The sequence below is a fragment of the Hemicordylus capensis genome, chromosome 4, assembly GCF_027244095.1.
Source record: "Hemicordylus capensis ecotype Gifberg chromosome 4, rHemCap1.1.pri, whole genome shotgun sequence".
Taxonomy (NCBI): domain Eukaryota; kingdom Metazoa; phylum Chordata; class Lepidosauria; order Squamata; family Cordylidae; genus Hemicordylus; species Hemicordylus capensis.
Window position 1 is genome coordinate 283,271,616 of NC_069660.1, and position 27,770 is coordinate 283,299,385.

General features: G+C 45.9%; 1 long non-coding RNA gene across 1 annotated transcript in view; it reads right to left on the reverse strand.

Moving 5' to 3' along the window:
• Window positions 1-1,246: 1,246 nt before the first annotated feature.
• The window catches only part of LOC128322120 (uncharacterized), a 47,507-nt gene continuing 20,983 nt past the window's right edge, over window positions 1,247-27,770 (reverse strand). Inside the window, exon 3 of the long non-coding RNA XR_008305535.1 lies at window positions 1,247-1,381. This is a non-coding gene — a long non-coding RNA (uncharacterized LOC128322120). The remainder of the gene's footprint in view (window positions 1,382-27,770) is intronic.

Below are 27,770 nucleotides of genomic sequence, written 5' to 3' on the forward strand. Positions count from 1 at the left end.
CCCCAGATGTTGGAAAACAACTTCCTTTCAGCTGCTGTAGCTGGGGGTGATGGGAGTTGTAGTCCAACAACATCTGGGGACCCAAGTTCGAGGACCCCTGCTCTAAAGGACTACTAATTTCAATAGACCTTCCATTGAGTGGCTTATTCAGGATATTATCACACACCAGGACACTTGGAGCAACTTCACCATGGCAGCTGCCCATACTACCATTTTAACACAGAGGAGAGCTGGTCTTGTGGTAGGCATGAATTGTCCCTTTTGCTCAGCAAGGTCCACTGCCCTGGTTTGCATTTCAATAGGAGACTCCATGTGAGCACTGTAAGATATTCCCCATAGGGGATGGGGCCATCCTGGTTTGCATTTGAATGGGAGACCACATGTGTAAGCACTGTAAGATATTTCCCTCAGGGGGTGGAGCTGTTCTGGGAAGAGCATCTGCATGCTTGCATGGAGAAGGTTCCAACCAGGGGTGCAGGGAGGCTCCCAGCAGCCCAGGGACAAAGTTGTTTTGGGTGCCCCAGTGCTGAAGCCATGCCCCCTACTTCCAAGCCACACTACACTTCCCCCTCTATTTACTCATGGGTGGGTAGGCAGGCTTCTGGCCTCCACATTCCCTGGCCTGCAAAGTGGAAAGCCCTGGTGTAAAGGTAATACTGAGCTGGATGGACCAATGGTCTGATTTTATACAAGACAGCTTCCTTAAAAACCCCAGATCTGGCCCTGGTTGTGGTGAGAGAACATTCTCAATTAGCAGGAATGAGAGTGTAGCTATCTTGCTATATATTTAATTCTCTACGGCATACCCGTGGCTAATCCTATGCGTGGCAGCTCTTGTGAGAGTGCGGAGAGCTGCCGGATAGGCTAGCCACGGGATGGGTGGGAGGGGAAAAATGGGGTGGTGCGGGGAAACAGCGCCGAGAAAATGGTGGAGGCAATGTGCAGAAGGAGGTGGCGGGGATGGATGGGGAAGAAGGAGGTGGAAACGGGCGGGCGACAAAACAGCAACAGCAGGGAGGATGCTGTGACAGGCGACAAACTAGAGGCACAGATGCTCTGCACCTGGCCCAGCTAGTTTAGAGTAAAAAGAGGTGATTTCAAGATTGATTTCAAGGATGGGAATAGGGAAAACTTATGCAAGATGTAACAATTTACATACATCTACACAAGAAAATACATGCAAATGAAATAATACAAATGGAGACATCTTATCTTAAAACTGAGAGTTTAAAAAAGGCAGTGTGGTTATTACTGTCCAATAGCCCTGCCTCACCAAGTACTTCTGCACAAATCCTATTCGGCACAAATTCCCATTGAGATGAATGGCAGCTGTGCACTGTGGCTTGTGCAGCAGAAATTTCCAGTAGGCTGTGGTCAAAGTCTGCAGAGAAGAAAGCAAGAAAGCCAATAAAAAGGGTTCATATAAGGACACTGGGATACAAATTCAGAACGTGTGTTTGCTTCCTAGTGTTTTGCTTCTTTGCATAGAAATGCTCCCTGCACTTCTATAAATAGTGGGAAATTAAGGGAAGTCTTTCTAGGGTCAGTTTCCTTCAAAAAGGAGCATGCTGAGTCTTATGTATAGCTGGGTCTTTCCATCCCATCCGTTTATTATGTAGTAAATCAATATTTGTTTCTCATGTGTTGCACATTGTTTATAGGCATATCTTCATTATCAACCTAAAACCAGTTACCAACCAGTTTAACTGTCATGGTTTCTCCTCCCAAAATCCTGGGAATTATAGTTTGGTGAGGGTGCTAAGAATGTTGGAGACCCCTGTCCTCTCTCATAGAACTACATTTCCCAGAGTGCTAAAGAGAGAGGAAATTATTCTTATTTACTAACCCATACTAAATCAAGTGAATGTAACTAAGCCTTTCCTCAAGGTTGTGCTTCTCCTGTAGAAACAATACATGGACTCAGATCACAGTAGTTTGCAGTTAGGAACAGAGGTGTACCTAGGTAACTTTGGAGCCTGGACCTAAAGCCCTTTGGAGGCCCCGCTCCCCCTGCGGCAAGTTAAGCATCATTTTTTAGCACCTAGGTTCTTGAGGGCCACAAACCACACCACCCAGGACAGACTAAAGAAGATGGGGAGGGGCAGGGGGTGTGGAGGCCCTGGACTTTGACCCCAAAGTCCAGGGGTGCCTCTGGTTAGGAAAAGGCAATACTTCCTCCAGAGAGCATATTGGCTGAGTGCTGTGTGGAATGTGGTTGTGCAAGTGTTACAGGTACATCATGATGATGATGATGATGATGATGATGATGATGATGATGCACTCCACAACAGCCATTGTGGCTGGGGATGATGGAAGTTGCAGTCCAACAACATCTGGGGACCCAGGTTGGAGAACCCCTGTTAGGGCTGCCACAAAAATTCTCAGCAATTTGATGGAACTTCAATGAACTGCTTGTGCTTTGAAACATAAGCCAAATATCCTGCAAGAAGGTGGTTTTGGATTTTTTTTTTTAAATTCATTTTCTTCCTTTTCTCTCTCCTGTGTTAGTTGCAGAGGCACTCTTACCCCTGGACTTTGGGGCCAATGTCCAGGGCCTCCACACCCTCTGCCCCCCCCAATTGTCCTGGGGTGTGTGTTTTGTGCCTTCAAGAACCTACACGTTAAAAAAAACGATGCTTAACTTGCAGCGTTGTGGGTGGGGGCTCCAAAGGCCTTTAGGGCCGGACTCCAAAATTACCTAGGTGCACCTCTGGTTGGTTGCATCCTATCATATTAAACTGTGTTAAGAGTCCTCCCCCCTTCTTTTTTAGTTATATGTCCCTGTATTATCATTATCCTAGACATATTTCTATACTTTGACCTTATTCCAATAAAGAAAAGGGAGGGGAGTGGGCGGGAGGAGATTGACTCTCTGTATATGGCTCAGTAAACCCCTTCCCCTAATTTTTGGATTACTCCCAGAGTTAGTGAGGGTATATGGAGGTGAAACGCTCCTAACCTTCTCCTGTGCAAATATCTCTACAGGGGGAAATGTGTGATATAGCCACCAGTCACCACTATTGAGCACTCTTTCCAATCCAATTTTAAAAGTAAGGTTTTAAAATATAAAATAATGATGCAAATAACAAATGTTAAAAACAAAACAAAACAAATAAAGAGAGAGACATATGACACATATGACAAATATTTATATACCACTGTAATAATCAGCCACCCCTCCCTCTAAAGGCAGCCAATCAGTACACCAGGTGGGTGGGACCTAGATAGTGGTTGCAGGGAATTCTGGGAACAAGAAAAGAGTTCTTTTGGGGGGGAGAAGCACATGTGGAAATGCTTAGTGAGGGGCAATGGAGTTTTGCTCCCTCATGGTCAAAGCCAGCATGGAGATTTCTCTGACCAAATGACTCTGCAGCTCCTTGAGAGACAGGGGGCAGGAAGCCTGGTACTCAGCTGGAGTTGGTGAGTCAGGAGCCAGGGCTTATGGCTTCAGGGAGTTTAGGGGAAAGTTTTAGTCAGACTTTGCATCAGAACTTCTATTCCTTTGTGTGTGTGTTTTGCATATTGCTGATACCATTTTAGTATAGTTACCTGCTACATAATTGAAATAAGAAACACTAGCCTATGCCCATCTGACCTAGGGCATCGCAAAAGATTCTATAAACATTTTAACGTGCCTAAGACAACCTATTTTTTTTCCTATTAAGTATTCTTAATTGTATCTAAGAAAGTTAGAAAGCCTCAGATGGAAGCAGTATGCAGTACGTGAATAAAACTGTTTTTAAGCCTTTTCACAAGCCTCTCTGAGTTGGTTTTTAACTCAGGAAAGGGGAGGGCGAAGGGGGGAGTTCTCTGGTGCAAACACATCCTCAGTCGCTCAGCAGCTTACAGTTTTCTCATCCCATATAAGCTTACACGTGGAAGGTTTTTGTACTTATCCAATAGCAAAATAAAGAGTTTTCCCTGAGATTCCACCCCAAGCCCAGGGCAGTTCAAGCTCTGTCAATAAAACGGGTGGTAGTGGAAGCAGCATTCTGGGTGACTCTGGGCCAGTCACTTCTCTCTCAGCCTAACCTACTTCACAGGGTTGTTGTGAAAGAGAAACTCAAGTATGTAGTACACTGCTCTGGGCTCCTTGGAGGAAGAGCGGGATATAAATGTAAAAATAGTAGTCATCATCATCATCTACCGATAATACAGAATAGTTTTAGGAGATGCCTAGCCAAGCAGCTCAGCAGGGATGATTCAGCATTTCTTTTCCTCATGTGAGCTTGCTCACAGACAAGGGCTTTAATCAGCTACAACTACTTTCCGACAAAGATTCCCAAAGCAGGATAGATAGATTAGATAGATGAAGACATTGAGGCGCTTCACACGATTGCTGTGAAGCGCCTCAATGTGGTCTGCGGGGAGAGCAGGCTTGGCCCACTCTCCCCGCAGACGATCAGTGGCAGAGCCCTGGGTGGCCAGATCGGCTGCCCACACGACTGCCGGCTCAGTCATGGAACCAGTGGGGGCGGCAGGGATTGGAGGCCAAGAAGCCCCTGGAAATCCCAGGATGCACTGTGTGAGCTCACGGAACATCCTGGAGAGACCCCAGGCCCAGGAGGCTGCTTGTAGCCTCCCAGCCACAGGGCTACTCGTGTGTCGCTGAACGCCACGGCAACACACAAGCAACGAAATGAGGTTAACAGAGCACTCGCTCTATTAACCTCATTTAAGGGGAGGGTGTTTTAGGCGGGCTAGCCACCTTGGGAGCACCAGGCTTGCCCGCGAGCCTGGTGGTTCCCGCAATAGCAATAGCAATAGCACTTACATTTATATACCGCTCTATAGCCGAAGCTCTCTAAGTGGTTTACAATGATTTAGCATATTGCCCCCAACATTCTGGGTACTCATTTTACTGACCTCAGAAGGATGGAAGGCTGAGTCAACCTTGAGCCCCTGGTCAGGATCGAACTTGTAACCTTCTGGTTACAGGGCGGCAGTTTTACCACTGCGCCATCAGGGGCTCGCAATAGCCCGCTTTTCGTTGATCATGGGAATAGCCTCAATAGAAGAGAAACGAAGCCCATTTTCTTTTTGACTTGTCTGAACAATCCTTGGTTTAATCTAGCCTGGTACCACAGGCATTCAGATGAAGTATATGTTCTTGGCTGACACACATATCACCTAATCAAAAGCGTTGTATCTGCAACCGTCCCTTTTGACAGTTGTCTCCAGGAATTATCTGCTATGAATGTGTCAACCCTACCTGTAGTAGAGGAAACTGTAGAAGAGCTCCCTCCCTATGGCTATCTCCTGCCATGTGTGGTCAGGTTGTTGCACTATCGTAACTGAAGAAAAAACTGTGGGAATTCTCCTGCAAAGGGCAATACGATGGGATGATTGTACTGCAATACACTGGCACACTTGGGATGACTGTACTGAAATACCATCCATTAAAAAAGCTCTGCTGGATCAGACCCAAGGTCTACCAAGCCCAGCATTTTGTTTCCTACAGTGGCTAACTAGCTGCCTCTGGGAGTAAGACCTGAAGGCAAAGCCCTTCCCTACTGTTGCTCCTGGGCAACTGGAATTGAGTGGCATGCTGCCTCTGAACATGGATCAGATAATTATCATCACCCTAACCACTGATAGCCATGGATAGGTGATCTAAGTCAGTGCTCCTCACCACATTTCAGGTACATTGTAAGCTGAACGTTGTAAGCTGAAAGTTATGTCAGGCCATTGGTCCATCTAGCTCAGTATTATCGACAGTGACTGGCAATGGCTCTTCAAGGTTTCAGGCATGAATCCCTCCCAGCCATACCTGGAGACGCAGGGTATTGGATCTGGGATATCCTGCATGCAAACCAGATGCTCTACCACTAATGCATTCCATATATGCATTAGACATTGAGGTCATTCACACAATTGAAAACTGTGTTCCACCCAGGTTTGGGAGCTGTGTGTACTCCCAATTTTTGATTGTGTGGAAGCAAGGTTAGAGGAAAACCTGTGTAGAAGTGATCGTGTGGAAGCAAGGTAGGAGAAAAAGCTACCCAGGTTTTCCTCTAACCTTGCTTCCACACAATCAAAAATTGGGAGTACACACAGCTCCCAAACCCGGGTAGAACACAGTTTTTGAATGTGTGAATGACCTCATTGTGTGAAGTGCTTCCTCCCTCACTCCATTCAGGGCTGCACAACTCAAATGCCCTGGTGGGCCGGGACCACCCACAACTTGGCGTGCAGGGGCCAAGGTCAAATTCTTAGCACATTATTACATTAAAATTAAAAATATTATTAGTTACTTGTGGATCTGTTCCCCCTGTCAATGGACCCATAGTTTAAACCAAGGATAGTGGCCAGAGAATAGGCCCTGTCCCTGCTCAATCAGTGGGACCCCTAGAGTGCATGCCAGCCCCAAACAAATGCCAAGTCCTCTCCTCTCACTAAATTGTTGTTGCTTTCAGGCTGGAATGCTAGGCATGCTTACATGGGAGTAAGCCTCACTGGGCATACCATGGAGCATAATTCTGAGAAAGCATGCACAGGATGGCTCTATAAAGCAGTTTCCAGCTCCTGTGTTGCTGCAAGATACCTGGGGGCCAGTAAAATAGTCCCTGTGGGCCAAATCCGGCCCCCGGGCCTTATGTTGTGCAGGCCTAAGACACTGACAAGCTGCCGAAGGTAAAAGCAGAAAGTGTTAGGACCAGCCTTGCCACTGGGCAACATCACATGGCCAGTTGTGGTGGATGGCCCAGGACCTCAGCCAGGGGCAGCGGGAGGCCAGCAATGGCCCGGGTTCTGCCACCGCCATGGCCCTCTAGCCCCATCCCTTGCATCTGACATCAGACGCAGGGAGCTTTTAGCCACGCCCCTCGCGTCTGATGGCAGACATGGGGGTTGAACGGGGTTGCGCATCCCCATTTGGGAGTTAGCTCTGCCAGCGCTGCATCTGCAGTACAGCCGGAACAGCTCTCCCTGCCTTTCAAAGTCAGGGAGAGTTGCTCCAGCTACACTGTAAATGCCAATTTTTAGATCAAACACGGGTCCGTGCAGTCCCATTTTTGAGCTAAATCACCCCCCCCCCCCGCATCTGACGGCAGGGCAGCAGCCTGGCTTCTTTAAACCCATCCGCTCAATGATGGCTCCGCCCCTGAACTCAGGATGTCTGAGGCTGGGCACCAAATGCTGCTGTCTCTCTCCTCTCACGCACAATTCCTTATTTTGTTTGAGGCACTGGGGAATGAATGGCAGGGGGCAACTTGCCACTCTGCTGTATTAATGGAACTGCCCTGGGGTGTTTGGTCAGCACTCCAATGTTAGGGCCTTGTGGGGGAATTAGCTCTTAAAGGGGGTCAGCTCCACCAGTTTTAATTTGTGCAAATGTTTGGACTCGATAAATGATTGGATTGAGAATTTCAAAAGAAAAAGTTTATTTGAGGGAGGGGGGGATACAGAAAAGAGAACTATGTGATTAAAGCAAATAAAAATCCTTTTCTAGATACCGTATTTTACGGACTATAAGACGCTACGGACTATAAGACGCACCTTAATTTTAATCCGTTTTTTCAGAGTTTTAACATATTAAACTGTTAAAACATATAAGACGCACCTGAATTTTGGCGGATATTTTTTGAGGAAAAAAGTGAGTCTTATAGTCCATAAAATACGGTAAATCTGCTACTATGAGGTATTTTAGCTTAAAGTCTAATAAAAATACGTTTCTAAATAAACCAACTGCATTGAGGCATTTTGGCTTAAAGTTGAATTGTGTAAGTTCCAGGCAGGCAAGAGAAAGAGGCTTGAGAGAGAGAGAGATGGGGTTGGATTTAAGAAAGGGGAGCAGAGAGAGTTTCTGGGCCCAAAGAGGGGGCAAAGGCTCATATTCACCTGATTTGGACAACAAGGCCCCAGGGGACTGCAGAGTCTCATTCCTCAGCGTGCTTGGAAGCCAGAGGGTTGCAGAGATTTGTGGAGGGAGAGGTGCCCACAAGAAGGGTATCTCCATGGGGCCAGCTTCCTATGGCGGTTAGGCAAGCTGGATGGATTGGCAAAGGGACCGATCCATAAAGGTGGCTAGTGATTTCAAGCTATTTCTAGGTTGCAGGAGAGCAAAAAGAGTGCTCAGTGGAATCCCAGATATAGCATACGAAGGAGCACCAAGATCGTAAGTAGCGTCCAATGCAGTCCCACGTGGGAGGCACAAGGGAGCGCTTGTTGTAGCATTGGAGTCCCCAGTGAAATGCACGGGGGCGTACAGGATGAAGTCCCAGGTAGCAAACCCAAGGGAGCACACTGAGTGTGGTGCTGGGGATACTTATATCCCAAAACATGCCTTGGAGGCAAATTCCTACTGCCCTTTCCCTGATTGACAGTAATCCTATCAATAATTTTCAGTAGATACATCTCTAAGTCTACATCACTGACTCATCTTCTTTGTGATGGGGAGACCATTAGTTCACTACCTTATCTACTTTTCTTCCTGCTTGGCATAATTGGATCATTAGCAGGGGCGTAGCAAGGTTGGAGTGGGCCCAGAGACAAGATTTTAAAATGCCCCCCCCACTGAAGCTTAGCCCATGAAGTAAAGAAATCTTAAATGAGGCTGAACAGTGGTAACAAAAAGCATATATATATATATATATATATATATATATATATATATATATATATATATGCTTTTTGTTATAATATAAATAAAATAACACCTATGTGCCACAAAAGAACATCATCCTAAATTATTTTTTTAAAGGTTTTGTAAATTATGGACGATGCATGTCATTTAATGGTACTAGAGAAAGACATGCTGTTCTGGTAGTTCCTAGTCTTAATACTCACATCCATTTTGGAGGATGAATACAACTGAAGGAAGCCTGGGCAGTCAATATTTGTACAATATAACTGGAAAATCAGACATCACCAAGACCTGGCAATGGCTTAAGAATGGCAACTTGAAGAAAGAAACAGAGGGTTTAATACTGGCTGCACCAGAACAGGCACTAAGAACAAATGCAATAAGAGCAAAAGTTGAAAAATCAACAACAAACAGCAAGTGCCGCCTTTGTAAAGAAACAGATGAAACCGTGGACCATCTAATCAGCTGTTGTAAAAAGATCGCACAGACTGATTACAAACAAAGGCATGACAAAGTAGCAGGGATGATACACTGGAACATCTGCAAAAAATACAAGCTACCTGTAGCCAAAAATTGGTGGGACCATAAAATTGAAAAAGTGGGAGAAAATGAAGATGCAAAAATATTATGGGACTTCCGACTACAAACAGACAAACATCTGCCACACAATACACCCAATATAACTGTAGTTGAGAAGAAAGAAAAACAAGTTAAAATAATCAACATAGCAATACCAGGGGATAGCAGAATAGAAGAAAAAGGAATAGAAAAAAATCACCAAATACAAAGATCTACAAATTGAAATTGAAAGGCTGTGGCAGAAAAAGACCAGTGGTAATTGGCGCCCTGGGTGCAGTTCCAAAAGACCTTGAAGAGCACCTCAACACCATAGGGGCCACAGAAATCACCACCAGCCAATTACAAAAAGCAACTTTACTGGGAACAGCCTATATTCTGTGACGATATCTATAACAATTGACAATAAAATTCAGCCATCTCAGGTCCTTGGGAAGGACTCGATGTCTGGATAAAACAAACCAGCCAATAACACCTGTCTGACTGTGTAAATAAATAATAATAATAATAATAAATGATGGGACAAGTCATGCTTGCTACCACAAGACCAGCTCTCCTCCCCAAACATTACAGTTGTTAGAGTTGTGTTTTTAAAGCCAGGGCTTTGCTCCTTCCCCAGGCATCTGTGCCTCGTCTTCTGCCTCAGGCACAGAAGCTGGAATGACCTTTTTGCTCCGTTGTGCAGTACTGGAAAAAGATTTGCTGGCAATATGTAACACTGAAGAGACTTCCACTTGCCCACCAGTCAAGCCTTCAGTTTAGGAGCAGAATAGTTGCTGAGTACTCAGCAGAATTCACACATAGCTTTCAAGGTCTTGGCCAGGCCCATGTGTGCTCACAAAGGGGATAGTGATAAAGGAAAGCATGTCTGATAATGAGATAGCGAGATCAATGGGTTATCAGCCAAATGATATGTTGCTCATGCAGAAGCAGGAATGCCTTCCACATGTGCAAACACAACCTAGCATCCAAACGACCTCTGACAGTGAAACAGAAATTCTCTCTTTGGGCTAGACATATATCAGCTGCCTGCTTTTTCCTTGGGAAATCTTGCTATCTGGCTGGCCAGAGAAACAGGTTTGGTGGGTGCTGTAAGTGAGGTGATGTAGTGACTTAATTAGCCCAAATTGCTTCGAATCAATCAGTGTACTCCTCCCTGCTCCCCAAGGGCTGCAGGGCTGGGCTTCGGAGATCTCGCAGCAAAACCTTGACCATGCACTGTGATTGTGATTGCCAACAAGGGTCAGCATAACCTACCTAACAGGGCTGTTGTGAGGATAGGTAAGTGTTATACAACACCTCATAAAATGAAAAATAGGATCAACATTACAAATAACTGTCTCACTGCCATGCAGGTGAAGATAGTGGCTGACATATAGAGTAACCAAACACATGCGGAAGGATGTTGTGTGCTAGTTAGTTGTGGTAGGTTTGTGTTCCAGACTAGTGTTGTGCAACCAAACTGTGGCACACCCAATTTGTTGCAGGGGAGCTTTTGCACAAGAGCACTGTAGCACAATTCTGCGAATCCTCCCTCCTTTTTAGAGCAAATAAGCCATCCTCATTGTAGAATCCAAAGGAAAGAGTTGTGGCACTCAAAGACCAGGCAGTGGAGTATAAATATAAACAGTTTAATTTGATTACAGGAAGGCAGATACAGACTGCTTTCTGTTCTCCAGGCTGCTTGTGGATTGTCTGCCGGGCCCCACCTGCAGTCTAGGACTGAACTAAAATTGTAATTAATCTAGAACCTGGCCTGATCAAGGAATGGATTTACTAGAAGCACAACACTCGTGTGCTAGTGCAGCTATGCTTGTTCTGCATGCGGTTCATTGCTCTGGATGTCAGCCAGTGTTTCTAACAGAGACTGCTGAACACAATTTGGTACCTGCATTAGAAAATCCAAATGGTATTCTTCATGGTGGTAAAACAGTCATTATAATAAAATAATTGATAACTAGCTGGCCCGGGCACTGAGCATCTGCGCCTCTAGTTCTCCCTTGTTCTCGACCCCCCTCCTTCATTCTTGGCCCCTTGTTCTCAGCCCTCCCCCCTCCTCTTCCCTCCTCCAATGTTTTTTCTCTCTGGATGGCCACCTGACCAGCTGCTGCTTTCTCCCAACCCCACCACTGCTGCTTCCTCCCCCATCACCACTTTCTCTTTCCCCCCACCCCCACCGCTTTCTCTTCCCCCGTGGCCACTTTCTTTCCCCCCACTGCTGCTTTCTCTTCCCCCTGCCACCGCCTTCTCTTTCCCCCGCTGCCACTTTCTCTTTCCCGCCCACCGCTACCACTTTCTCTTCCCCCTGCGACTGTCTCTTCCCCGCCACTGCCGCCACTTTCTCTCCCCACCCGCCCGCCTGCCTGCCTGTTTGCTGGCCTGTCCATTGGCCTTATGTTCCCTGCCACCGTTGCTTTTGAACTCTTATGAGAGCTGCCACGCAAGGGATTAGCAACAGGTACAGTACATCTAAGAGAATTATATAGATAGATTTTAATGCTTCTGCAAAATCTGCCACTTGAGCTTCAATTTGCCTGAATAAGATCTGCCCCACTATACAAGCTAGTCATAGTGGATGGACAGCCTGATCCAGTTTACTTAGACTGATAGTGCATGCTTACTCAGAGATGTAAGTACTGCTGCATCTAATGGGATTTACTCTCAAGTAAGTGTGTAAAAGACTGCAGCCTTGACTTGTCTGTAGATTATTGTAGCATTAGTACAATGCCCAGTCCTGGATTAACCATAAGGCAAAACAAGCACGTGCTTAGGGCATCAAGGGCAGGAGGGCACCACAGAATTTTAGCCCTACCTATCATGCCTTTAACTCTTTCACTGAACATAAGAACATAAGAACAGACCTGCTAGATCAGGCCCAAGGCCCATCTACTCCAGCATCCTGTTTCCCACCAGATGCTGCTGGAAGCCACAGGCAGGAGTTGAGGGCATGCCCTCTCTCCTGCTGTTACTCCCCTGCAACTGGTACTCAGAGGCATCCTGCCTTTGAGGCTAGAGGTGGCCCCAAGCCCTCCAACTAGTAGCCGATGATAGACCTCTCTTCCATGAAGTTATCCAAACCCCTCTTAAAGCCATCCAGGTTGTTGCCTGTCATCACATCTCGTGGCAGAGAATTCCACAAGTGGATTATGCGTTGTGTGAAAAAGTACTTCCATTTGTTGGTTCTAGATTTCCAGGCAATCAATTTCATGGGATGACCCATGGTTCAGGTGATATGTGAGAGAGAGAAGAATTTCTCTCAATCCACTTTGTCCACTCCATGCATGATTTTATAGACCTCTATCATGTCTCCCCGCAGTTGTCTTTTTCCTAAACTAAAAAGCCCCAGGTGTTGTAGGCTTGCCTCATAAGAAAGGTGCTCTAGGCCCCTGATCATCTTGGTTGCCCTCTTCTGCACCTTTTCCAGTTCTACAATGTCCTTATTTAGATGTGGTGACCAGAATTGTACGAAGGACTCCAGGTGTGGCCGCACCATAGTTTTGTATAAGGGCATTATAATATTAGCAGTTTTATTTTCAATCCCCTTCCTAATGATCCCTAGCATGGAATTGGCCTTTTTCTCAACTGCCGCACATTGAATCGACACTTTCAACGAGCTGTCCACCATGACCCCAAGATCCATCTCCTGGTCAGTCACCAACACCTCAGATCCCATCAGTGTATACAGTACTTGAACTTGGGGGTTTTCGTCCTAATGTGCATCACTTTACACTTGCCAACACTGAACTGCATTTGCCATTTTGTCGCCCACTCCCCCAGTTTGGAGAAATCCTTTTGGAGCTCCTCACAATCCATTTTGGATTTCACTACCCGAAAGAGTTTGGTATCATCTGCAAATTGGGCTCCCTTGCTGCTTACCCCAACTTCTAGATCATTTATGAATAAATTAATAAGCACCGGTCCCAGTACAGATTCTATACTGTTTCCTGACTTTCAACCAGTTAGCAATCCACACATGTACTTGTCCCCTTATCCCATGAGTGCTAAGTTTTCTCAGGAGTCTTTGATGAGGAACTTTGTCAAAAGCTTTTTGGAAGTCCAGGTATACTATATCAACTGGATCACCTTGATCCACACACTTGTTGACACTCTCAAAGAACACCAAAAGATTTGTGAGACAAGATTTACCTTTGCAGAAGCCATGCTGGTTCTCCCCCAGCAGGGCCTGTTCTTCTATGTGCTTTACAATTTTATCCTTGAGGATGCTTTCCATCAATTTGCCTGGAACAGACATTAAGCTAATCGGTCTGTAATTTCCCGGATCAGCCCTGGATCCCTTTTTGAAAATCAGTGTTACATTTGCTACTTTCCAGTCCTCCGGTACAGAGCCTGATTGCAGGGATAAGTTACATATTTTGGCAAGGAGGTCGGCAATTTCACATTTGAGTTCTTTGAGGACTCTTGGATAGATGCCATCCGGCCCTGGCGATTTGTTAGTTTTCAGTTTTTACAGACAGTTTAGAACATCATCTCTTGTCACTTCTATTTGACTCAGTTCTTTAGCCTCCATCCCCCAAAAGTCTGCTTCAGGAACAGGTATATGCTCTGTATCCTCTGCCGTGAAGATGGACACAAAGAACTCATTGAGCTTCTCTGCAACCTCCATATCCTCCTTAATAATCCCTTTCACTCCCACATTGTCTAATGTTCCAACACTCTCCCTGGCAGGCTTCTTGCTTCTGATGTATTTAAAGAAGTTTTTATTATTCCCCTTGATACTTTTGGCTAAATGTTCCTCAAACTCTATTTTCGCCTCCCTTATTGTCACATTGCATTTCTTTTGCCACCTTGCATTTCACTGCCACACTCAACTTTAGTTGATTTTTTGTAATTGTTTTTATCTGCCGTGTTCAACTTTACTCTGCATTGTTAAAAAAACCTTTTTCTTTGGCTTGGTGAGTGACTAAAGTTTTGAGAAACTACTAAACTATGTATCTGAAGTAAAAAGTCATTGATTTGCGAAAGATTACTATAAAGAGCAGTACAAAATATTGATAAAACTTTACATAAAAGATGATTGTAAAAGAAGATGAAATATTTTTCTCAATCATTTCTTCTTCTGTGTCTATTTATAAGAAATTATAGGCAGAGGAACTGTTTTGTTTTACCTTAAAAAATCTAGAAGCAAACTTTTAAAAATTTAAATAAATTTTAAGGTATAAGTAAATAATTTGCTTGAGTTTTAATGTCTTGTCATTTAAGCAATGGAGGAGGCCTGGGGGGGCACCATTGCTGGGCTGTGTTTAGGGCATCAGTTGCCCTTAATCCGGCCCTGACAATGCCTGTTGCTTGAGACTTAAATTTCTTTTGGATGTATCATTAGATTTCAGTGTGTCACATTGACTTATCTGAATGTTTAACTGGAGATTTTTTGAGTAAACCTAAAAAGACTGACAGCCACCTAATGCCGCAGTGGGGAAATGACCTGAATAGCAAGCCAGAGGTTGCCAGGTTGAATCCCCGCTGGTATGTTTCCCAGATTATGGGAAACACCTATATCGGGCAGCAGCGATACAGGAAGGTGCTAAAGGCATCATCTTATACTGCACAGGAGATGGCAATGGTAAACCCCTCCTGTATTCTACCAAAGAAAAACCACAGGGCTCTGTGGTCACCAGGAATCGACATTGACTCAACGGCACACTTTACCCTTACCTTAAAAAGACTGACACAAATACAAAGCACATAGGGGGTGTTGTAGTTCTACCAGTAGAAATAACCCAAGATTACATTTCACATTTTTACCTCAGTACTTGTGTAGTTAGATTTGGACCAATGCACTACTACTACCAATGTATAAAAGAAGGGTTCTCTAGATTAAATGTGCTGGAAAATGGGCCTTATTACATTTAAGGACAATGTCAAATCATATAATCTGTTTTTACTTATATAGCATATATATCTTATAGTAATGAACATATCATTTGAAAAATAAGCTTCACACTTTAAAAGGCAATTTACATCTAAACAGGAACCAGATTTGGTCTTGAGAATTCCAGACCAGCCCCTGCATGAGTGCTTGAGTTGCCCAAGCCCATGCAAGATGCCACTGACCACATTCCCTGCTGCTGGCCACACCCTTGACATCACTGTTCATGTCAGGGATGGGGAGAGACATGCCTCCTTCAGTCTTGTGACTCTTCTGCATCTTGGAGAAGAGAGCTGGTCTTGTGGTCGGAAGCATGACTTGTCCCCTTAGCTAAACAGGGTCCACCCTGGTTGCATGTGAAAGGGAGACTAGAAGTGTGAGCATTGTAAGATATTCCCCTCAGGGGATGGAGCCGCTCTGGGAAGAACAGAAAGTTTCAAGTTCCCTCCCTGGCTTCTCCAAGATAGGGCTGAGAGAGATTCCTGCCTGCAACCTTAGAGAAGCCACTGCCACTCTGTGAAGACAATACTGAGCTAGATAGACCAATGGTCTGCCTCAGTATATGGCAGCTTCCTATGTTCCTATGTTGTGGCTGCCAAGAAGATAAAGCAGCCTACTCTTCTATTCTCTGTGTATTGGTCTATTTTGCTCTTGCTCCTTGACTTCACCCTGTTTGTAGATTCTACTCTTGGGGTGCCCAAGGTCCTTTGAATATTTTTCATCATGCAATATTCTTCCATAATTTGTTGTCCTAAATTTTGTGTCTGTTAATTCCCCACATATTTATCCATCTCATTTCATTTCCTCTAGCCTCTTGCAACTTCTATTCATAGACTTACACTTGAAAAGTCAGAAATGAGTGATTCATTTCAACCCTACGCCCCTTAAAATATCTTGCAAGGCATACACATTGAACTGGACCACACAACCCCCAAAAGAACACAAGGCCAAGTTGTTTGCTGTCAATGCAACTTGAGCAAAGTGACCTTTTAATAAAAATTAATTAAATGTATTAATAATATGGAGCAACTAAAGGAAGGACAGCACTTTAGAAAAGGAAATAGAAAGGGGGCAGATAAAGGAGAGAGGTAGAATTCCACACAGTAACATCCCACATTGCAAACTGCACCTGCTACAGCATGACTCATGCCAGGTGAGTTCAGAGTGGGCCTCAAATGACCATGCCATCATTGTAATGGAAGCTCTGAAAATCTTTAGTAACTCAAAACAAAACAACAAAGCATAGGACAGTGGCTATGTGAAATTCACTCCAATGGGACTACTCTGAGTAATTTTCCTCATCATGTCAGTCATGACTGGGGGTGGGGGGAGCAGAAAGTCCACGATAGAAACTATTCTCTGGATTCTCTTACTTAGAACAAAATGTTCTCTGGCTTCTCAGCAACAAATTCACTACTGGGGGAAGAAGCTAGTGTGGAAATTTCCTTGGTCTGAAGATCTGCACATTGAAGCGGTCACAATAACTGCTTTGCCCTTGCTTCTGTTTTTGCCCTAATGGAGGCCCTCTGCAGATATGCTACTGTATCTTTGTGATTCTGCAAAGACTTGAACCCTATTCACTCAGTCAGGAACTGGCTGTACAGCCAGCTACAGGAGAAATGGAAGCATGCTGGCTAGCTGACTCCCGGCACTGATACACCCCCTCAGCCATGCCTTCCAGCATCCCAGGGTTCAGCATGTGCCCGAGGGGAGCAGTGCTACTACCAGGGGTGGCTCACCAGGGGCAGAGCCACCGTTGGGCCAATGGGTTCAAAGAACTCGAGCCGGGCCCAATCAGGGGCTACGCCTCGCGGCCCCGACATGCCCCCTGCGTCTGATGTCAGATGCGGGGGTACAGGTTTAGCTCCTGAGCGGGGGCCGCGTGGCCCCTTTGGGAGCTAAACTAAGGCTGGTGCTACATTTGCAGCACAGCCAGGAACGGCTGTTCCCTAGGGAAGAGCTGCTCCTGGCTGCGCTGTGAATGCCGTGCCAGCCTTAGTTTAGCTCCCGAAGGGGCTGCGTGGCTCCTTCGGGAGTTCAACTCCCAAACAGAGCCTCAAGGCTCCGATCAGGAGCCAGACCACGCCCCCATGTCTGACGTCAGACGCAGGGGGCAGGGCCAGCGGGGCCGCCGGCGGTCAGGCTCTGCCACTGTGGCTCCCCAATGAGGTGAGGCAATGGCCTTATGCAGTTCATGCACCCTGCACATTGTCCCCCACCCACCCAGGGGGTGGCTTTCTCACCAGCCTTGCCACTTGCCACTCCCTGCCACTGACCACTGCCATCTCCCTGCTGCTGCCTGCCACCAGGTCTCCCTGTTAGCTCGATAGACCTGATCACTGGCAGTCCCTTCCTCTGGCTGGTTGATCTGGCCTCCAGTGGGCCATGCTTGTACCCTGATGCCAACCTACTGGAGTTAGGAAGTGCGGCTGGCAGCAGGGCTCATGTGCTGCTCGTCACCATTTTCTATGTACTTGCCAGCTGTGCGGGTTCTCTTTTCTCTCTCTCCTGCTCTCTGGCTCCCTGTTTTTACCAGTGACTGGTGGCAGCAACAACATCAAGGCAGGTGAAGCAACAGCCCATGTGGCAGTGGGGCGGGATGCTCCGGGTGGCACAGGTGCTTGAGGTGGCCCTGGCTGCTGCTCCTACTGCAACCACAAAAATGTATATACCACTTTTTAACAAAATTGCTCAAAGGAGTTTACACAAAAAGTAAATACATAATAGGATGGCTCCTTGCCTCCGAAGGACTTGGATGGAATCTAACAAGTGCTGAACCCGAGGATGCTTTAGAGATCTTGAGCTCTGGAATGCCCAGGGTTCTAAATTACGCAATGGAAGCATCCCAGGGTTCAAAAAAGAGTGAAGGGTGTGTTTCTGGATTCAGTGCTGCCCTCCAGAAGCAGAGCCAGCTGAACAGCAGCCTATGTTCTGCCCCGCCCGGTGACCTCACCAGTGACGCCCCCGTGAACATGATGTCATATGCATAGGGGCATGGCTCTACCTCCAGAGAGTCCCAAGTGAGCTCTCCCTCTCTCATTTCAGGCATTTGCTGCCTGACAGCATTTATTTCCCTTCCTCTCCCGTAAATTCGAGGGGGAGGACTGGGATGAGCCATTGGGCCATTGGGCCACACCCCCTGTGCGTGTGACTTATGCTCAACGGGGACTCTAGTGGACCTTTTCGTTGGCAACCCAGGTTCTTTGAACCTGTTTGCTCAATGATGGCTGTGCCCCAGCTGCCCTCCTTAGACAAATGCTGAACCCATTTGTCTGAGGCCATAGTGCCTAGCTTCCATGCTTCTGTTTCCCCTCTACCACTGTGCAGTGTACCCTGTTTTCAAACATGTGGACAGGGCTCTGGATAAATCCTGTCACTGTGAATTACTCTGTCTTTGTGAGCCTGATCCTGTATGTACTCTCCATAACCTCGGCTCTTGACACCAGAGTGAACAAGCCAAATCATGTAGGTTAAAAATAACAGTTGTAATCAAGCAGATCATAACAAAATAGGCTTATCTTATCATATATATTTGTTTCCTAACAGGTCATTACAGTATAATAATATGAAGAACATCATAAAATTTACCTGGCTAAATTCAGCATTTTCCACAGGGGAACTTCTTGTATGTTGTTCCCCTGTTGCAAACACTGGTTGTGACCATATGTTCAAGATAATACAGAAGGCATTTCAGAGTGATATTGGTATATTTTCATGATGAATCTGTGTCAAACATCTAGAGAAATATTTCTTTCTTATTTTCTCATATATTGGGTAAAAAACCAAAGGAGATAATGATCTAAACTTTCCCAGTGGTGTGCATTACACAGACAAAAGTGCAGGACTATGCAAATAATTTAGATCACCGTCCTGAGTTAGGTGGATTGCGCAGTTGCCAAAGAGCCCGTCTGGGAGCCATGATGTCAGCACAGGTCTTTCCTGTATGACTTGGGCAGGTTAGTGCCCCAGTGTGCTCAGGGGAGGAGAAGTGGGCTGTCAAGCTTCTGCTTCATTTTTGGGTAGAGGGAGACCGGTACTAGCTTTATGATTTCATTACTGCTAAAAGCAGACACATGAACAGAGTATGATATCATCAGCATGCAGGTTTTTTATGTGCTCTCAATCAAGAAATTGCAGTGATCCATATGCATCAGGATTACATCAGCGGGCCTGGGTGCCAAAAATGGTGTCACCAGAAATTACCTCAGAAGGTCCAAATGGATATGTCAAAAGAGATAGATTGTGGCTTAAGAAGCCAATATGTCTATCCAAATTTGATTACCTCAGAACACAGGTTAACTTGTTGGCCCTCATACCCACAAATAAATGGGTTGAAGTCTGCTAAAGTCTAGCAGAAGTTTCAAAATTCACTGGCTCTATGTTCTAGTTATTTCATGCGTCACCTCAGTTTTCACATGAAGAGTTCCTTTTTTGAATGTTTTCTCACATACACCTCATGTAAAAACATATCCCATGCTAACTAAACAAAGAGGCACCTTTCAAAGTGTTGATCTATTATCTATTTTGATATATAATATCAGGTATATTTTTGTGCAGAAAGTCAAACTTTCTTATTACCTACAGATACCAAATTTTGTATACACAATCCTGCCATGGAAATTCCTGGAATATGCTGGGGGAAACTTTTTTTTTTTAAGGAAGGAATTCAGAATATAAAAGTATTTTGCCTGTTAATTGTTTTGAACAGATTTTTAACACTCAATAATCAGATCAATAATTTAAGAATGACATCACATCGAAGAGAAGCAGAGCTCTTCTTTTAGATTCAAATTTACTATGATTCAAATTTACCATATGTGGTAGTTATTCAATAACATGAATAATGTTTGAAGTTATCCAACAAAATTCAAATTGTTCTTTTACTTCCCTTTTGCAAGCACATTAACTAAAAAACCAAAAACCCTTACATTAAAAAAAACACAATTATATCATCTATTTTGAAGAGTTTGTTAGTGGATTTATTTGTGAAAAATAAAGTCACACTTCCCAATTACCTACAGATACTAAATTTTGCAAAAACAATCCTGTCACATAAAGTAGCTGAATGCACCACTTTTAACACCGGAATATGCTGGGGGAAAGCTGTAAATAACATTTTTAAACACAAAATGACTGCCTGGTCAACGACTGGCCTCACTTTCTTTTATATTTATCAGGGGAAGAGGAACTGGCCCTATTCAACCCCAGTGCAGCATTCATCCAGTGGCTATTGTTGGTGCCTCCTTTCCTTTGTGTTCCTTCTTAGACTGTGAGCCCTTTGGGAACAGGAAATCTTCGTCTTCTTCTATGTAAACCACTTTGGGAGTGGGTTTGTTTGCTTGATAGTTGCATATACTATTTATAGTCTGCAGTTTGTCTGTACAAACTTTGCTGTCTGGTATTTCAGGACACACTTGGGAGGTCACAACTTGCACTTCCAGAATGACAGGATTGACTCCCCCTCCCCCTGCAAAATCTTTGCTCATGAGAAAGGTTATTTGGCAAAATGGAAAATAACTAATCAGACTAAACCAAAATCTAAGCAGTGAAAGTGAGACAGTGGATCTTGAACCCACCCAGCATTGTCCAAGGACGCAGGAATCTATGCTTCTACTCACAACAGCATTGTTGGAAATGGCCTGGCTGCAGGCTCCTTTCCTGTGTGCCTCTCCTTGCCTGTAGGGGAAAAAAGAGAGTTCTTCTGGACAGGCAGAGCTGTCTGTTTTTCACATGGCAAGTGTAATAAGGAGCCTGGCACCAAATCTTTAAGGCAGGGACGTGGCAAGGCTGGAATGGGCCCTGGGACAAAAAGTGAAGATGGGCCTGTGTTCCCACTTCTTCTTTGAAGAGGCAGGGGTGAGAAGAGCAAGGAGCAAGCTGTCACTCAGCTGGTGGGTCCCCTCTCCCTCAGGGGCCCAGGGACATTTGTCCCCACTTGTTCACTTATAGCTATGCCTTGCTTTAAGGCTGAAATTCCATCCACATTTCCTTGGGGATACCAAAGGGTAGCTTCATTAGTCTGCCGCAAACCCACCAGACTCTGGTGGCACCTTAAATACTAAAATAGTTATATGTTTTCCAGGGTAAGAAGCCACTTTGTCAGAGTGATATATGTGATACACACATATAAAGAGAGCACGTCTTTGAGAAGCCAATTTCCTGTCTCCCTCAAATCTCCCGGGACACATCTATCTCTGATAGCCATGTCAAAGGCCGTGTCTTTGAAACAAGGGTTGTTGCTGTACTTTTAAGACCCTGGTGCATCTGCCAGATTCTTGACTCTGAAAACAGACTTTCTTGTGCATGTTTCTGGACCCACCTGTAAATGAGATTATAGTCAGGTTTATGAAGTGTTATCCTCAGTTAGTGTGTATATATATAATGTGTGTGTGTGTGTGTATACACTCACACATATTTACACACACACAGAAGGGTGGTGGTGGGGAAACATGTTTCTGCAAGAGAGGCCACAAGGCCCAGTAATGCAAGAGAGAGCAGTGCCAATTTTTCTGCAGAGTGTAAATGCAAACCAGATCCTGTTCAAAAGAGTAAAAGACCCTGTCAGGCTGGGATTGGCAAAGCAATATGAATACAGTAATGTAAGAGGGTAAAGGAGTGCTGCTAGCCACTCCCAGACTCTGTTCAGCTCAGATCTGATAATGTCAATTCTGCTTAGGGACTCCTGTGGGATGTACTTATGAATAAACAGTTATAGCATTGGGCTTATCCAAACCTTTTATTTTTTCTCATGTATTTACATTTCCACCATGTGCACATTTGTCAAAGTGAGTCTCCTATATAACAGCAGGGTTCTGGCATTGGAAGTGTCTGAGAACAGGGGCATGGTGTTTTAATATAACCCTGGAAAAATAAATTGTTATAAAAGTGGGAGCCGAAAATTACACATATGGGGAAGTCACCTGACTCTTATCAGAGTGTTCAGATATTACTGAATGTTGGGTTACTGGCTGATAAGCACTGACGTGAACTCACTGTTCTACAGTATACATCATGGTTATACCTGTGACTATAAATCACTTGAAAACCATCACAGATAATAAAGCAATCCTCTGTGGCTAAAGTGTCCCGTGCTATGATATCTTTATTGCTCCCTTTTCTTTCAGTGGTGTGACTTTTATACTAGGCATACTAGGCACCTTGTTGACTGAAAAATGCTAGATCATTAATCAGACATAGGTTCACTCTTTCTGTGGGATATAAAAATTGTGACATTCCTACTCCAAAGCTCTGCATACTGAATAAATATGGCATAGTTTAAAATGAAAAGGATGGGGCTGTAGCAGTGGTAGGGCTTCTGCTTTGCATGCACAAAGTCCCAGGTTCAATCCCTGACACCTCCAGCTAGGGCTGAAAGACTCTTGCCCGAAATCTTGGAGAGCCACTATCAAACACTCACGTAGGGATGCACAAGTCAAATACCCTGGTGGGCCAGAACTAACCATGACTTGGTGGGCAGGGGCCGATGTAAATTTTCAGCACATTAATGATTACATTAAAATTAATTATTAAAAATATTAATGAAAGCAAGTATTAGTTACCCACAGCATGAGGAGGGAAGAGGAGGCTCCTAGCAACCTTTCCTCTTCCTTGTCCCCCATGCACTTTTAATGCCGTCAAAGGTCAGTTTTGAAAGGGGGCTGACCCCAGCCAGGTCCATGGGGCATGGTGGCATTTTGCACCTTACCTCAAGCACCACAATACTTTGGGCCAGTCTTGGGGCCAGCAAAAAAGTCGCCGCGGGCCGGATCCGGCACCCGGGCCTTATGTTGTGCAGGCATAGACAATACTAAGATAGACAGACCAATGATCTGATTAGAGTTTCCTAAGGCCACTGAAAAGCAGGGCACTTCAGTGAGGTCCCAATATGCAGATATTCTACCTGAAAGATACCTTTTGTCTCCTGGCTATTTATTTTTAAAAATTTTTACCCCAGTGTAAGACAAGGGTGGTAGCGGCAATTATTTCCCCCTAAGGGCAACGGTGGTAGCAACAGGAACACCAGAGACAGGGGCGGAGCCACTATTGGGCAAACAGGTTCAAAGAACCCAGGACGCCACCAATCAGGGGCCGCGAGCGTGGCCCCAGAAACGCCCCCCACATTTGACATCAGACGCAGAGGCATTATTTTGGTCCCAAACGGGGCCGCGCAGCCCCATTTGGAGTCGGAATTGGCCTGCGCTGCCTTGGCAGCGTGGCTGGAGTGACTCTCCCTGCCTTAAAGGCAGTGAGAGCTGCTTCTGGTCTCGCTGCCAATTCAGCGGGGCCAATCGATCTCCCTCCCAAACGGTGCCACGCTGCCCTGTTTAGGAGAGGGTTTGGCCCGCACTGCATTGGCAGTGTAGCCGGAACGGCTTTCCCTGCCTAAAGGCAGGGAAAGTTGCTCCAGCCAACGCTGCCCAACACAGCGCAGGCTGATCTCCCTTCCAAACAAGTCCACGTTGGGGAGGGAGACCACATCCCCCACATCTGATGTCAGATGCGGGGGTGTGGCTAGCTGAGTCCCTGCGTTTGATATCAGATGCGGGGGTCGGGGCCAGGGGGCCACAGTGTCGGCGACACACACGCTGCCACCAGCCTCCCTACGCTCCTAACCAGAGAGTTTGTCCTTCCAATACCTCTTGCACTTGCCTCATCACCAAAGACACCCCAGGAGCAGCATTCCATCTGGCCTGCATGAAGAGAAGCCCCGTCTCTGAGGGACAGTTGCAAGGTGAAGTGTAGGAGTCACCCCAGACAATAGTTTAGTTACTGGGGCACCAGCAGGGTGGCAAGATGCACCCCCACCCCCCATTAAAGCCGATCTTTGCGATCAATCTGACCCTAGGGGGGAGGGCTGGTCTTGTGGTAGCAAACATGACTTGTCCCCTTAGCTAAGCAGGGTCTGCCCTGGTTGCATATAAAAGGGAGACTAGAAATATGACCACTGTGAGATATTCCCCTCAGGATGGAGCCACTCTGGGAAGAGCAGAAGGCTCCAAGTTCCCTCCCTGGCATCTCCAAGATAGGAATGAGAGAGATTCCTGCCTGCAACCTTGGAGAAGCCGCTGCCAGTCTGTGTAGACCAGGCCTGCACAGCACAAGGGCCGGGGCCAGATCTGGCCCACAGGGACTTTTTTGATGGCCCCAGGGGTGGCCCAAAGTATTGGGTTGCCTGAGGTGAGGTGCAAAATGCCACCTTGCCCCATGGACTTGGTAGGGGTCAGCCCCCTTTCAAAACTGACCTTTGCAAGCATTGAAAGAACATGAGGGACAGGGAAGAGGAAAGGTTGCTAGGAGCCTTCTCATACCTTCTCATGCTGTGGGTAACTAATAATTGCTTTCATTAATATTTTAAATAATTAATTTTAATATAATCATTAATGTGCTGAAAATTTACCTCAGCCCCTTCATACCAAGTCATGGTTGGTTCCGGCCCACCAAAATATTTGACTTGTGCACCAACGAGATGGACCTATGGTCTGATTCAGTAATATATGGCAGCTTCCTTTGTTCCTGTGTACCTATGACCCTTGTAAGCTTTTCAAGGAGAGTGTCTCCTCACACTCCTTGCAGAGCTTGCAAGAAGCACAAGGAGAGAAGAGGAGGCTGCTGGCAACTCCTGACTCCCTTGCACCACCTTCAAAACTTGCAAAGTTCGATTTTGAAAGAGTGCTGGCCTCAGCAGGATCATAGGGTAAGGGAGCATTTGGTGCTTCACCTCCAGCACTGCAAGATCTTGGACCACCTCTGCTGGAGTGGGGCTGTACTTGAGCCCCCACAAACCCCTAAGGATAGTGACAGTGACAGCTGAAGCACCAGGGAGTGGGACCTGGGGAAAGGTTTTTAAATAATGTCATATTCCCTCAATGTCCCTCTTAGCTGTCATGTCATCATAGAATTGTATCACCACTTGTAAGCCACTTTGGATACCTATCTGGGCCCTGGGGCAAAATCCCTCCTCTTGGCCCCGCTGATTAGGGCTAACATTTCCCCTGGACATGTCCCCATTTTCATGAAAAAGAAGAATGTCCTTGAGGCAATCTGTCTGATATTTGCCCGCCCACTCATGCAACCCCCCTTCCCTTTGAGCTAGCAGCCAGGTCTTGGATGCCAGGGCTACCAGTCCAAGAAAGAAAGCCAGCAGGTAGATCAAACTACCTTTGTGCCAGTGGCTGGGGCTACCCCAGCACAGGAGGCCAGGTCTACCTGCTGCATGCAGGAATCCTTGGGTACATCTGAACATAAGAACAGCCCTGCTGCATCGGGCCCAAGGCCTATCTAGTCCAGCATCCTGTTTCACACAGTGGCCCACCAGATGCCCCTGAGAAGCCCACAGGCAAGAGGTGAGGGCATGCCCTCTCTCTTGCTGTTGCACCCCTATTTAGAGGCATCTTGCCTCTATAGCCACCAGACTAGTAGCCATTGATAGATAGACCTGTCCTTCATAAATTTGTCTAAGCCCTTTTTAAAGCCATCCAGGCTAGTGGACATCACCACATCCCATGGCAAAGAATCTCATAGATTAATTTTATGCTGTGTGGGTTCTGTTGCTCCAGTGCCCAGGTCTACTGAGCATTGTATTTATTTATATATATCTATGCAAACCTCTTTGGGAAATGTTGTTGAAAAGTGGTATATAAATGTTTATTTTAAGTGGGATACGGGGGCAGGGCACCTCCTTGCCCAAAACAATAGACACAACTGGCCACCCAGTGCATTGGAGGCCAGATCTATCACTGCCACTGGCCCACTCAAGTCAATTGGCCTCCATTCTTTTTATTTTTTTTTTAAAGGCATTGAGAAGGATGTCCTCATTTTTCAAGTTGAAAATATGGTCTAGGGTTACCAACAATCCCTTATAAGCAGGGACATCCCTTATTTTAGCCCAAAATGGTATGTCCTTTACAGGATGCCATTTGTCCCTTATTAACAGCCATCAATGATTGATGTACAGTCATTGATTGATGTACATTATCCAGGTATCAGGATCATGAAAACCATGCAAGCGATGACTGCTAGACAGTGCTCATGTGTGAAACCTATTTTTACTGGCTAAGCACACTTCTCTGTCTAGAAAACAAAATGGCATCACACCCAGTTTGGTTAACCATGGTTATATCAATAAGCAAAAGAGAAGCAATCTAAGCAGTAACTTACACCGTAGGGTTAAGCTGAAAGTGGTAACATCCCACACACAGCATTCAGGCTTCCCATGACTCCCTGCCTCGTGTCCCTTATTCGGGCAGTGGGATGTTGGCAACCCTCAGCCCTACCTATGGTGTGGTACATGACACCCACTGTACTCAGTGGCAGTCAGCAATTCCTCCCACCCTCCCCACTGGTGAATCTCTGGTGGGGGTGACAGCTCCTTCCCTTCCATCCTTGGAGGACAGGAGGAAGAAAAGTCACCCGCTGCATCCTGTCCCGATTTTTTTGAGGGGAAGAAGAGGAGCCACTGCCACAGCCAACTCCCTTGGCGGCAGCTCCTTCTCCTCCTACTGCCCTCACTGGCCAATTGATATTCTCCTAAAGCCCCCTGTGGGATGCAGGAGCCTTTGCGAGAAAGCCTATTGGTTGGTGGGAAGTAGAGGAGGAGGAACTACTGCATGAGTCACTTGGCCAAGAGTCTGGTCTGGCAGTTCCTCCTTCCCCTGCTCCCACAGAACCTGCCTCCCTCCTTCCCCTAAAGCTAAAGTGTGCCGTCGAGTCGGTGTCGACTCCTGCAACCACAGAGCCCTGTGGTTGTCTTTGGTAGAATACAGGTAGGGTTTACCATTGCCATCTCCCGCGCAGTATGAGATGATGCCTTTCAGCATCTTCCTATATTGCTGCTGCCCGATAGAGGTGTTTCCCATAGTCTGGGAAACAGACCAGCGGAGACTCGAACTGGCAACCTCTGGCTTGCAAGTCAAGTCATTTCCCCACTGCGCCATTAGGTGGTTCTCTTTTCCCTAGAGGCCCTATAATGATACAGGGGCATCTGGAGCAAGGATGGCCAACCTGAAGCTCTCCAGCTGCTGTTGGACTACAACTCCCATCATCTCCTGCCACACTGCGTGGCAGAGGATGATGGGAGTTGTAGTCCAGCAACAGCTGGAAAGTCTCAGGTTGGCCAACTCTGCTGTGGAGGATGCTCTGATATGTAGCCTCTCAATCAACTCTGCTGATTCTTGTTTCAGGGGTAAGCCTGGTCGAACGAGCCCTCTAATGCATGTGGGCCCTCAGCAGGTGCCCCACCCGGCAGACCCCTGAAGCTGCTCCTGCATAAACAACAGGAGTGAGACTCAGAAAAAGTACCTCTTAGTATTTCATGTTAACAGAGTGAAGAGGTCACTCTGACTGATCTTCCAAGTGAAATGAATTGGGTCATTTAGCCAGCTGAACAATTTAAACTGATCATCCATTTATCCTTTGCTTCCTTCGTGTGAATTCACTTTCTGAAATGTGCAGTTAGGGATAAAGAAAGGAAAGAGATACTAAAGGAAAGCTCATGTAACTATTATAATGGCTGACTCACTACTGGCATTAGATAAGGTTTTGGTGAGAGTGCCTGATCTCTGTTTTTATTAGGTACAGTAGTTGCATCAGCTTACTCTTTTAGAGTTGAAACAATGGTTCAAATCCCAGCTTCAAATCCCACCTGCAAGGAGCTGGAAGGGGCCTGGACGCTGGCAAACCACTGGTATAGTGGCTAATAGAGATGTGCACAAAACAGTTGGAATC